We start from the raw sequence: 13,726 nt of genomic DNA on the forward strand, positions 1-13,726 counted from the left end.
CAGCACCCACACTGTCCCCACAGCATGCATAGGTAGAACTCGTAACTCAAAGGGCTGGCAGAAGAATGAATGGACAGCAAGATTTGGGCACTTTCACAGCATTTGAGACTGATAAACATTAGTTTAAACACCACCCCAGCTGTAAATAATATGGAGCAAGTAGAGATGCAAACTCTCATACTTTTTGCACACTAATTAACCAGGCAAGAGAAGACAACCACAACACTTCTTCCAACATGTATGGATTTGTCCTAGATCTCGCTGACAGACAATTTAATGCACAGAGTTTGTTCAGTTCCCAACTAAGGCAGCAGTTCTGTTGAGCTTCCCTAGCCAGCCCCTCAAAACAGGGAACTTGCCATCCCTGTGCACCTATGCGAACTACCTCAGTTGGTTCAGAGGGGATCCATCAAGCTGCTGTACTTGCTAGCTGAAGGTAGTCAAATATCTCAAGCCAGCATCACAAGGGGCAGCCAGGCACCTTAACATGCAAACACATCCATACCTTTTCTGCTGAGTAATGGGGTATTGTCATAGCCCTGTGAGTACAAAGGCTGATAAAGATCCAGTCACCTAACAAATCAAGCATGTCTGCATTATCGAGCATTTAGAAATAATATTCTAATAATAAACATCTTAGAAATAATATTCACCCTGGTACAACTTCACCTCTCTCCAGAGTCTGAGCCCAAAAGCAAGCAATCCTGAAGCAGTAATTAAGTCCAGTGACAATTCAATCCTCATCATTATGCTGCAGATGTCTATGGCTGCATTGCTAAACGAATGCAGCAACTGTGACTTCCCACTGTCTGGACAAGCAAAGATAGCTAAGAAGCAGCTGAAATCCAGCTGCTCAGCTAATTAGAACAGCTCACATTCATCAGCATAAGGAAATCCTTTCAGAAATGTTCTCTAGCTGCTTCTTCAGCTACTTTCTAAATATTCATGTGCTCACCACTGTCACACTTGGGGATGGCATTTCAGCAACTGAACCTCCAATTTTGTGGTCGAACACTGGCAGGACGTCAAAGCAGATCACGGCAGCAAATGCAAACATTTCACCCACCAAGCCTTGCAAAAAAACTCCTGTCTCCAGGTTGCAACAGCTTTCAGTTTCCCATGTCCAGCTTTCATCTTGAAGCCAAAGCACATCTATTTTGTTTTTACGAATCTGAACCACCTGATTCATGTTTATCCCAAATTAATACTTTCCTGATCCACAGCTAAGAACATGCTAGGCAGAATTCCTCTTTTCACTATGTTTTTCTTCTGACAGCAACCTAGGCTGCATTGCATCTTGCCTTGAAGATGACTGTATGAACATGCCCATCACAGAAAGACAAATGCTCAGAGCACGAATCACATTATTCTCAGTCTCCATCCATCTTCAGCCTCCTTACAGACCTCACTTCCCAATGAAATGCCTATTACAAGAATACAAGGTCCCACTTAGTGAAGTTTGACCCAGGAGAATGAAGATTCTCCTCTGGGCTATCTATCAACACATTTTAGTCACTGTTGTGATATACCTGCAAGTATGTCTTCATGGAAACTATATCGTATATGTTATAGTGACAATTTACCCTTGGCACTAAGTATTAGTATTTTTAGCAGTTGAAAGCACCTATAAATTTAAACATGAAAAGCCACTGTCATACAGTACAGTAAATTAAATGCAATATATTTTAATTGTCCCAGTGACAAATATTCGGGCCCAACCAGCATTGTATTTAGGCTAAAGAGATACAGTGGAAAAACTAAAAGGAAGAATGCCTCTATCTGAGAGGACAATTAAGCTGTAAACTGCAGCTTTTTCCACAAGTAAATTTTTTGCCATAAAATCTAGGTAGTTTCTGCATTTGAACTGAGATGACAGTGCCCTACTACTACAATTAAACAACGCAAAATAAAGCTTGCTTCTCAAGAACAGCTCTTGGACTCAGTTACTTGGGCTAGTATTTCAGTCAGTAAATCAAAGTCTTCAGTAGCCCCCACAGATAATCCTGTTTGCCTCATACCTCTCTCTATATAAAAATACAACCTGCTGGCTTACTGAGATCCAGAATCTTGGATATTGACATGGATACATTGACGTGGATTAATAAAACCTGTTTTAATCAAGGATGAGCAGCACAAAGGCACAGAACACCTGTTGATCTGTCTCCACAGCACTCAAAGTGTCTTTACAGCTCTTCAGCTATTATAAAGTACAGATAGTAGATTTTCTGTGCACTTCATAGAGCATATAATTATAGTAGGAAGGTTTTTTTTAAACTTCAAGTTCCATGAAGGGGAGAAAAGTGATATTTAAATGTCATCATGTGAGTAGAAGCACTTATAATGATTACTAACAAAAATGGGCAATAATTTGCTTTACAACAAAGTAGCATCTACAGCGTTTATATAACAAACCAGATCAACAAATTAAAAAGAATGGGGCAGCAATGAGGAATCACCCAAAGCAGTCACTTCTGCTGGCCTTCAGAAAACAGTAAAGCTGGGAATCCTAGGAATAGAAACAGAACATAACTTCTGAGGAGAGTGATAGGAATGAAAGGACACTGAGTGAAAGAATGAAAGCTCAGCAGTGCAGCCCAGAGAGGGAATGAGCTACAGGTGAGGGATCCAAAGACAAACATCCAGATATTTGCAAGCATATGGACTGCACATGCTCTAGAGCTGCAATCAAACCAAGGGAGCAAGGCTTAAGTGTTGCTTGTTTTGGCTCGATCTCCTTCCTGTTCAAAATCAGTTGGCAAAATATAGGTCTGTTTGCTTCAACTAACACGCATCTTCCAAGGAAGGAATCCCAGGGGAATCTTCTGGCCTCTGTGAGATTTAAAATTGCGTCTTGCTTCCAAGAGACACTACCATTTCTACACTCAGCAGTTAAGATAGTATCTGTATTCTAGCTAATTGGAGATTAGCAGCACATAGTTCCAATTCTGCAACATAAAAGCCAGATATCTGAGAAGCATCTGAAATGTATAAGTTCAACTGCAGCCACAGGAATGGGATTATGAGAAGCACAATGACAGCATGACCTCAGTTTCAAAAAGGAATTGAGCACTCCTGAGATTTTCTAATTATGTCAGAAAACGCCAAGCCCTTTGACACATAGGGCTGTCACACTCCTTTAGCCTAATTCCCCCATTTTTTTTTTTTTAGACTATCTGAACAAAATTTGCAGCATGATATTTGCTTGAGCTTAATTGAGTAAGGAAACAAAAGCAATTTCCCCACTGTTTTAACTCTAGGCATATATTGAGAATAAGGATATTTGTTGTGGAAAGACATAGCATCTGTAAAATAGATATGTCAATACACATGTATGAAAGATACTGAAGTCTGTTAACTGAAGACCAAAACAAGCAAAAAACACAACATTAACCCTAACACACTGTAAATGTAAACTAGCAGCTAAAAAAGATTAAGTATTTTACAGGATCATCAGTATAAAGACTTGTAGTTGCTTCAAATTGGCCAGCTATTAGGTAAATAAAATTAATAGTTTTTAAAAATAATCTCAGAATACATGGAATCACTCATTTCCAATCCTCCCATATTAAAGCATCATAAACATAAAACAATGTTCATGTATATGCATAATCACATCTTGTTCCAGTGAACTGCTGCCTCACCCAGTTACACCCTACAATACATAAGCTCCATGAACTTGTAACATTGGCCTTGACAGAACGCGCAGTGCACAGAAATTAGAAATCAAATATGTCCCAACCCCACCCTCCACCAGACCTGTCTTTCCAGAAAGCGCAGTGCACACAGCTCAGTCAAGCAACCAGCATAAACACCTGTATGCTTTTCCCCTGCCTGCCTCCAAAAGCACTGAAACGCTCATTTTCTTCTGTATTGCAAATACTGTCATGGCTTTGGTTACAAAACGAAAAAATGGATTGCTCAGAAATTTGCACCACGTATTAATAAACCACACACTCATACACTTGTAGATGTACAATGCCTTTCGCTAAGTTTAAAGACGATCGTAAGCTACAGTGCTTTTTATTCATCTACAAAGCTCATCTTTGCCAGCACAAGTTAAGGAAAAAGTCTTTAGATTCTCAAATTCTTTCCCAAGGGAGAAACAGATGCAACAACTACCAAAACTTAAAATCACCCCTACATCTACCCCAAACACACCACAAAATCATGAGCGGGCAACAGCACTGAAGTTGCTGTAGGATCATCCAAGATCTGTACCTCAGCAACAGAGCGGCGGGCCTTTAACAATAAGGGCACTTCCCAGCAAAACAGAACTCATCTTGGAGCAGGTTAGCATGCAAACATGCTGTGGGACAAGAGGAACTTCTTCCACCCTCAGTCACACGCCCCATTTGTCTTATAATATCACAGACCTCAAATAACATGGCAAAGTAGTCAATAGTGCAGCCTCTAATGGATAGCTGTAGCTTGAAAGTAATAATCACTATTCCTCACCTCTTCCCACTCAACTAAATTTAGCTTCACAAGCAAACACCACGTAGACCAGATGAAACTGGTCCTTTCTGGAGCAGCAACATTAAAAAACACCTTGCCAGAGCATTTCACAGCCACAGATACCAGTGCCCTGGCCTTTAAGAATCCCCAAAACACACAGCTCTTTCACGTGCACTTCGATCAATGCACCGTATGCCATCACTATTAAGCAGAGGAAATTGAAGATCCACAAAGTATCAGATTCAGCTTATTCAGACAACTGAATTGACAGACAAAACATCTACCACTGGGATTACCCTCATCTCCTAACAACCATTCAATCTGTGATCCTTGATCTCAAATCTTTATAAAGACAGGCTTACAATTTTTTTGTTTTTAATTCTCCAGAGCAACTTCAAAGCCCTGCATCAGGTTAACACAGCAGGTAATATCTCTAACCTCTGCTCTCAGCAATGCCCAACAACCATCTCTCCCTCTCTCTTTGTAACATGTCTCTGGGCCTCTAGAAATATTAGTGACCTTTTCCTTAAGACTGCCTGTCTAACACAAGCTAGGTTAAGCCAGAGCAGTTGTATTTCAATTTTTTCAAGAAGCAAAGCTCTAAGAGTTGGACTCAACGATCCTTGGGGTCCCTTACAACACAAGATACTTTTTGGTTCTACAGGGCATGAGAGCTCAGCCTCTTATACCACATGACAGAGAACGCAAGGTGCACATGCTGCTACAAAAATAGCAGGCGCCAAGTTAAAGGGAGTCAGAGAAATTTTTTGCATGCAACACAAGGTCAAGCTCTAGCACTTCCTGCCACACAACACCGTGGATGCTAAAAGCATTTCTGATATATGCCATTTGTTTCAACTAGTTCATCTCTTTCAATTAGGAGATCTATCTGGCATTGTTTATGTTTTTAAGATTGAAAAAATCTTGATATGTAATGTGAAAATAATTGTGGCGATTTTTTTTTTAAGCTGCTCCAAGAACAACTTTTTTTTCCCTGTCATCATTCAGTTACAGCTGTATCACAGATGTAAATGCTTGTTTAGCACCTGCAGCAAGGCAGTTACCATAGTTAGGAGCAAATTTTGGCTATTCAAATACTGAGACATCATCTAAAAATAAGAAAATAAAAACAAACACGGGAACAGTAATTGAAGGAAATACAAAGAATTCTGGCATCACTGCAGATCTGTCCTAGATAGAAAAAAAAGATGCTATTATTAACAGAAAGCATTGAGGCCTATTTGTATGGTAAAATACTTATTTAACAGAACTCATTTCTTTATCAAGCCTCAGAACAAAGACGACTGGTTGGGCTGCACTACACCAAGTTTTGTGTCCCATACAGCAGCAGTGTGACAGGAAAGCCTCCCCTGTAGCTGTCACTACTGCCCTCGTCCCACAACACTGCTCTTCCTTCTAAAATGCTCAGCCTACATCTATCAGCAGTACTATATGCTATAAGCAGGCCTAGAAAAAAGCCACTAAAACAACACAATCATCATTGCAACAGTTGCTAAAAAGGAGCTGTATTCCTGGGACAGGAGGGAGGCTTCCTCAACTGGTCCAATCACAAAACGTTATCAGAATTGGTTGAGCCAGTACTGTATTAATACCAGATGTCAGTGTGCGAAGGGATTGGGAAGTAGAATTTCAGGTTATGTGAGATAAAAGAACTGTAACAGGAAAAAAACCAAAGTTCTTTCTTCCTACAAAGCATTTATTCCAAGCATAACATTGTTTACAAAGACATGAGATCATTCATGTACTTTTTTTGCTGGAACTAGGTAATACACTGTGGATCAGAAGAGAGATTCAACAGTAAACGTTATTTCTGGTTGGAGTATTATGATTACATTTGAATTCTCTCGAACTAGAAATCAACTTCTGCCTCAAGCCTTATGAGACTGGGAACATTCTTTATATCCAGAATAGCTGACAAACCTATTTTAACAATACTACCGCAGTTAAAATGCAACTACATACTCATACACCTTACTTGTACAAATACTTTCCACAGATAGGGTTGTGTGGTCTAATTTCAGTCCTCTCTAGCAAGGACCTACCTGTCACCACATGGGTGTCCAATGGAACAAGCAGCATGGCTTTCTGCACTGCTGAACCTTAGCTCGTTTCCTAAAGCCCAGGCAGTTGGAAATACACGCAAAAGCAGCTCATCTCCATACACAGTAAGGGGTAGTACTAGGTCTGGTGAGCTTTGTTGCAGTTGACCAAAAGTAGGACAAATCCCATAGCAAACAGGGACTAAATTCAAATTGTAACACTTGTTGTGAGCAGAATACCTCAGAAAAGAGAAATTCTGTATAAAAATCAGATATGTAATGTCTTACAAAAGACAGGACCATAGACTAACACACAACTGTACAATCTGCACAGCACGCATCAGATACATTAAGATAGGAGAAGCTATCAAAATGACAGGCCCCAGAGAGTATTTCTCCCCTGTGATACAGTCAGCATGCAAAGGTAACATGCTTTTCAAGAATACTTGATCAATCAGTTCAACATTCAACCTGAGAAGACCAGATGCTACTTGAACTAACCAATTACCCACACTAAAATGATCTGCAGAGAACAAAGAAGTAAAATAAAGTAAGGAAGCAGTACTTGAAAAGAAAAAAAATAATCTCTTCCTTCTTGTGCACATTAGAGAAAGAGGCCGTGGAAACCAGCACAATATAACTGCAAACCAAACTCTCCCACTCAAATTCCAGAGGTGAAGAAAAATGTAGATACTGACCTGAACCCAGCCAGAAACCTACACAAATCTTTAGGGAAATGAAGTTCAGGCGTCAGCTCCAGCACAAGTTTCTTTCAGGAAGACCCCAAGCCACTACTTCTGAGATGAATGTTTACAAGGAGCTAAGTCTGCCGCTTCAGCCCTAAGATGTATCTCATAGACTCCCCTTCACAGTTCCTCCTCCTTCTAGAGGAATTAGTATTTGAGACTAATACAAATACTTCTAGAAAGAATTCTCTTGCAGCCCCTTTGCCCATCAATCAGATGAATTTCATATGCTGTCATTGCAATGTCTTCAGAACAATAATAATGAAGGAGAATTAAAACCATGCCTGATGAATTTGGCCATCACATATTACTTAAAAGCAGAGAGTTCCAGTTCATCCCACAGCCTCCATCCACTCCAGAGCTTATTTTCTGCAGGTTTAAAAGACAAAACCATCCAGGTATTTCAAAGAGAGTTATTGCTGTTTTATAGGGAATAAAATATATAAGTGAAATAGTCTCAAAACGATCTTTCAAAGGAAAGAACTGTCAGTGAATAATCACGTACAATTGTGTGCTTCCTGAAACCACCTTTCTAAAACTGATGTCTACCATGGTTGTTTACATTCTGGGCAATCATTGTCATTCCCAAGGAGTGCAGCCTTGTGTCCGGACAGTTCTTGGTACCTTTTAATGCTATCTTCTTAGATAGGTGACGAGACAGCAAAGCTTGCTTGTGTATACAGGACTCCCAAAGGAGCACTGAAATTCTTTCAGTGAGAAAGAGCTAATCATTTTCTTTCTTCAACAGCCACCTAATTCTCAGCATTATTTTCCACTATGAATTAGCATCTGCACTGGAGGGTGGCCCAGACAACAGAAGGAATTGTTCAGGGCATCAAAGTCCTTCAAAATTCCCTTCGCAGAAACAAAGAACAGAATGCTCTTTTATTAAAACAAATCCCTCTTCTCTGTTCAGGAGTAAGGAGTCTGGACTCCCGACCAGGATGCTCAACTCACAATAACTCTTTACTGCTATCAGTGAGATTAATTGCCAAAAATCCCCAATGCGACAGCAAAGAAATAGTGACTTCAAAACAAACATCTGTGGCCATCAGCTCTAGACACCCACAGGATCATTAATTGCAAACAAGTAAGTTGAACCCATCTGCCATTAATTACTCCTCTCTACCTATGACTTTTTATTTCTCACTTAGAGGTAAGTAAAAACTGAGCAAGAAAAATTAACATGGCGAAGAGCAAACTAAATATAATAATTTACTGAGGAAAAGAAGCTATCAAAGAAACGCACTGCACAAAACTGCTGCAGCTTATTCGGCTCCAGGGAGGCACATCTCTGACATACACAGCATGTGCTGATCACCAGAAAAAACAACATGATAAAACAAAAGATAAACACATAAGCAGATTCCAGTCTCAAGTTACGCTAGTTGAAAACCATATTTAACCAGTAGGATTACACCACACCCCAAGTGTCTTAACAAAATTCAGGACTCAAAAGGAAAAAAAGACCTGAATCACATGATCCTACTTCTCAGATGCCAACAACAAAAGTCACGATATCAAGCCCCTGCTTCCAGCTCTGCCTTTGATATATTGTGCAACTTCCAAGAAATCACTCTGCCTCCCTCTACTGAATCCACTTCATCTGTGAAATTGAGACGCAGCTCTTTTTCTCCTTGGAGATCAGCCTTCTGCTCCAACTAACCATATGAGCACTGATAACTGCCCAAAGGAGGAAACAAGACCGACTTTCTAAGCAGCGCAGGCTCAGCTCAGCTCAAGGCAATTGTTAAACTGCACCCTCAGGGCTTGGGAAGGAGATGAGATTTCTGCCGAAGAACTTATTACATCAATCTCTGACTTATTGGGAGTGTACACAGATAGGAACTTACTTTTCTCCACACCCTAGAAATATCTTAGACTAAACAGTCAACAGCTACAGTTTAGCCTTAAAAAAACTGAAAAGCTAATTATACATTGTAAGAAAGCAACATTAAAACAAGTGTCAACTCTAACATTTGCTCATTCTTCTGAACCCAACTCTGCACCGTACTGAAGGTTTTCACCCTCACTTTGTCACATACACGTGACACATCCTTCTCTTCCAGATGGATTGTCAGCAAGGTTTGAAGTCTCAAGCTCCATATCTGCCTTAGAACCTCTAACACTCCTATTCTTCAGACGAAAGCCTAACATACTTTTTTAGCTTAATAGCTGCACTGACTATATAATGCAATGATTGCCAGGGGATTATACAAGTGGTACTTGTTAGATATCAGCACACTTACGGGAGTAAGTCCAGATATTAAGTCGCCCAACATTTGAATTGAAGAACCAGCTTTAGACTGGTTCATTTGACACTGACTCTCACAGAATTATCATTTCAAAATCCAGTTAATATGCATGAGACAAGCAGGCTGTAAGTGGACTGAAAATCAGCTGGACCACCAGGCCCAAATTCCCCTCCTAGAATGTTTTCAGGACTTGGCTAGAAAGACATCACTAGATCTACAGTTAGCATCTTCCCACTATGAGTGAGAGCAGGACTACATGACCTCCTGAAGTACCTTCCAACTAACATCTCCACAATTGTTATTTTTAAGCACAGAAGCTGCAGTAGCACTGGAAGTCTCTGCACAGTACCCTTCTAAGACAAAACAAGAAACAGGAGTCATACCTAACATTATAACAGTATATCCTAATACAGTGGCCTGAAATTAAATTTACCTAAAATAAGCGAAATCTGTTCTATCACCTGCAAAATTAGTAAGGAAATTATTCCTGACGACAAAGCAATTCATTAAACACAGATGCGTAATTTGTCAAAGGCTTCAAACTAGAAACCCATGCCCACAGGGCTCAGAGCGAGCAAGATTCGTAGAGTAGAAGAGAAGACTCTCACATCCCTCGTTAGACATGCAAAGCTTGAACTATTAAGCGACTGACTGCAGATTGTTGAAATGGTTTGGTTACAACACAAACAGCCACATTGTTTTCAGTTCTCTCAAAACCTCTAAGGCCTATCAGTTTGTGTAAATATATCAATTTAAGTGAACACTGAATAGCATTTGACTACACTGTGTCCTTAAGACTCACCTCACACTCTGTTAAAGGCACGAGATCCTAATTAAAAGGTGTCTTTCTGATGAGATGTGACACATGATCTGAGAAAACACTTTCTTAAATATTACAAATGTGCTGTGACTGTATCCTATTAAGCACAGTTTACTAAGATCTACATTACCTAGCAGAGGTGGACAAGATAAATACAGAGAAGCCTTCGCTAATGGAATTCTACTACACAAAAACCTAAAGCCAAAGTAAGATACAAAACACCACACATAGAAATGACAGCTTGGTTTACCAGAAGCTCACCAAAACAAACTGTAGCCCCTTTTCATCAGCTACTTCAAGTACTGCTCCTTTATAAAGGAGCAGAAGTTGACTGTATTGTTGGCTTGATATATTTAATATGGGGAGGAGAGGGGAAAACCAAATTTATTCAACCGAATGAAGGGATTCAGCAATAAAAGAACTTAAGTAAATTACAAACAATCAGCAGGTACATTACATGCCAATAAAACCTACAATCTATTTCAGGAAAAAACTATTTCATAGAATCATAAAATCCTTAGAGTTAGCTGGGACCTCTGAAAGTCATGTAGTCCAACTACCCTGCTATGCACCGGTACAACACAGCTAGATCAAGTTGCCAAAGCCTGATCCACCCTGGCCTTGAAAGTCTCCAAGGATGGGGCATCCACCACATTCCTAGGCAACCTGTTCCAGTGTCTCACTACCCCCCCACTCTAAAATTTCTTTTTCCTTATACCTAACCTAAATCCACCCTCTTTGAGCTTGAAACTATTTCCCCTTGTTCTATCACCACAGACCCTTCTCTAGAGTCCATCCCCTTCTTTCACATAGCTCCCCTACCCAGCTTCTTTCACATTTAGGAGACAAATTTTCACAGTAGTCTCCTAGATTTAAAAATCAAAATCTCTTCACTATGAGTGATTGATACACTAGTACATCTGCCAACAAGCTGCTGCGTTCTTCAATTAACTTCGTTCTCTCATCTCCAAGGTGAAAGCAACTACCATGAGTTATATCACAAGAGCGTTTCAGCATTTTGTGAATTTTGTGATCTGTAGTCCTTATTCCAAAGGAAAAAAAACAGCACAGCATTGTTAATCCAGTTCCTTCTGCGATTTATTCATGTTAGGATTAACTAGAAACACGTGGATGCCTGAATTCTTCTATTCTGTTATTACTGTGTAATTTGCAGCGTGAAAACTTTTAGAGACCTAAGACTGAAGGGCTTACTACTTTTGACTTAATTGACCTGTGCTACAACAGTGCATGACCTGACAGTAATCACGAAATAATAATTACAGATTGTTATTGCAGAATTGACACATTTTTAATACTGTCAGAAATTTAATAATTGAAGGATGGTTAATATTAGGGCACAAAATTAAATGTCTCTAGATAAGATTTAACATAGCAATAGGTATTAACTTGATTAAAGGAACATTCATTTTGGTCATATTAATGTGCCAATATATAGGAAAAATCTAAATAAAAATCAATGCTGAGTGGCACAGGAGGCCATTTTCTGACAACAGATCCTTCTCACATCACTCAGCCTCTCCTATACAACAGGACTGCTGCTAATCACCAAAAAAGGTAAAAGAATATAATGAAGACATAATTTGTAAGCAATATCTAAGGCATGTTTCCCTTCTTTTGAACACCAACTAGGATCTTTGTTTATCCAAACCCCAAATTTACCAGCCTCATGCCAGATCCCACTTAAGCTCCTCACAACCACAAGAAATAATGTCAAGTGATCTTTTTACTAAGGTTATTGTTTTGTGGATTAAAACAACCTTTCAGGGCTGAAGAAAGAGTAATGATGCGGTGATGTTTGGGCTTTTTTTTTGTTTCTTTTTGTCCCAGTGTTGCACATTCATGATGCAAGCTATCACCAGGGCTTTGTATGAAATAAATCACTGCTTCTCTGTCTCTCTCAGTAAGATTTACATCATCTATTCCACCTTAAAATATCTGCCTTTCTTAAGGTTCACTGCATATGTCTTCATACATTTGACTAGTATCACCGAGACCTCCTCAATTTTTTCTTTACAGTAATTTTACACTAATTCTAGTTCAGAAATTCTTGTTAGACCTCATATTCCAAGTCAATGACCTACAAGGTAATTTTGCTCAGCTTTAGATCATGAGAGACATGTTATGCTGCACTTTCAAGACGCATTCTGCAACATGTAGCTTGACACAAAGAAGATGCCTTTGAGCCATTTTGTCTTTCCCTTGTCACAAACTGTCCCCGGAGTGTAAAAGGTCATGGCTACAGACACCCATCATAAAATGGCATAAGTAGACCCCAGCGTAACTCAAGTAGCTCTGAAACACAGCCTCTGTCACATGGGAAGTGATGCACTGTTGTTTAAAGTTTCAGATGCTTCAGGACTTCGTTTTCCCTCAGTTTTTACAGCCAGAGATGCTGGTCACCTTGTGTCTGTAGCTCTCTTCTCAGAGCTGATATGGTCAGACAGTGGTAATAATCACATCGAGCAATCCATCACACAAGATGAGAACACTGCCATTATACTACAAGATGAACCACAGAGCATAGCAATAACAAATAGAAGATTAGATCATTTGAATGAGGCATGCTGCTTCTGCTCTGGCCTAGGAGCATCCAGCAGACATGCACAAAATCACACTTTCCTTTTAACAATGACTTGTCATTCTCACAGCTCACCCTCAAACGCAGAACTAACATAACACGATGGCCAGTGAGACAGAGAAGGTGACAAAAGATACATAGAAATAATTAGAAGCTGAGTGCACTACTGAGAAAAATCAAGGATTATGAGAACCTCAATTTTCCCAACGCTATGAGCAACTTACACTACGCTGTTCATTGCATTAGTTTTCCATGGGAGAATTTGAAATCTGTAACAAAGAAACTTAGGGAAATATTTCATTGTCAAGGTGGTTCACATTTGTAGTTCTTATTCCATGGGATGGGGGGGGGGGGGGGGAAATGGAGAAAATTAGAACTTCTAAAATAAACCGCAAGGAAAGAAAAGATACTGGTGAGAAGGACCAATCAGATGAGGTGGAAAGTGTTTCAACCTTAAATTAAACATTTTATCATTGTATTTTCCTTTGATAATAATTTCGGTTCAATTTACGGTAATATTACATAATCTAATAAAGGTTCGAACATATCGAATACAACTGCATCCTGCATCATTGTAAGGAAAAAAAAAAATCAGCTTTTTTAATCGTATAAAGGAACAGTGACTGGTGTTTCAAGTACTCTTCCCACTGCAAACTCAACAACACACAGCTGGGAATAACTACAGTACAGCTGGGTGGGAGGGGGCAAACAATTGCTCTCCCATCATATCACAAAGTAGATATCAGCTGTGCTATAAGAAGAGGTTACAGTTCCTTCCCTTCTTCTAGCTA

The 13,726-nt window shown here is 39.6% G+C and overlaps 1 protein-coding gene across 9 annotated transcripts in view; it reads right to left on the reverse strand.

The window, feature by feature from the left end:
* SH3D19 (SH3 domain containing 19) overlaps positions 1 to 13,726 on the reverse strand; it is a 94,210-nt gene that overhangs the window by 43,544 nt on the left and 36,940 nt on the right. The window lies entirely within an intron of this gene.

Source organism: Lagopus muta, chromosome 4 (assembly GCF_023343835.1).
Source record: "Lagopus muta isolate bLagMut1 chromosome 4, bLagMut1 primary, whole genome shotgun sequence".
In the NCBI taxonomy this organism is placed as follows: Eukaryota; Metazoa; Chordata; class Aves; order Galliformes; family Phasianidae; genus Lagopus; species Lagopus muta.